This window comes from Lucilia cuprina, chromosome 3, assembly GCF_022045245.1.
Source record: "Lucilia cuprina isolate Lc7/37 chromosome 3, ASM2204524v1, whole genome shotgun sequence".
NCBI lineage: Eukaryota > Metazoa > Arthropoda > Insecta > Diptera > Calliphoridae > Lucilia > Lucilia cuprina.
In genome coordinates this window covers 60,407,862-60,408,100 of record NC_060951.1, presented here as the reverse complement: position 1 = coordinate 60,408,100, position 239 = coordinate 60,407,862, and the positions used below count along the sequence as shown (strand labels likewise).

At 26.4% G+C, this 239-nt stretch overlaps 1 protein-coding gene across 1 annotated transcript in view; it reads right to left on the bottom strand.

The window, feature by feature from the left end:
- The window catches only part of LOC111676011 (neuronal acetylcholine receptor subunit alpha-7), a 257,859-nt gene that overhangs the window by 45,351 nt on the left and 212,269 nt on the right, over nt 1-239 (bottom strand). The window lies entirely within an intron of this gene.

The window sequence follows — 239 nt, the reverse complement described above, 5'->3', positions numbered from 1 at the left end:
GTTAGTTAGTTATTTAGTTAGTTAGTTAGTTAGTTAGTTAGTTAGTTAGTTAGTTAGTTAGTTAGTTAGTTAGTTAGTTAGTTAGTTAGTTAGTCAGTTAGTTAGTTAAGTAGTTAGTGAGTTAGTTAGCCTGTTAGTTAGTTAGTTAGTTAGTTAGTTAGTTAGTTAGTTAGTTAGTTAGTTAGTTAGTTAGTTAGTTAGTTAGTTAGTTAGTTAGTAAGTTAGTTAGTTAGTTAGTT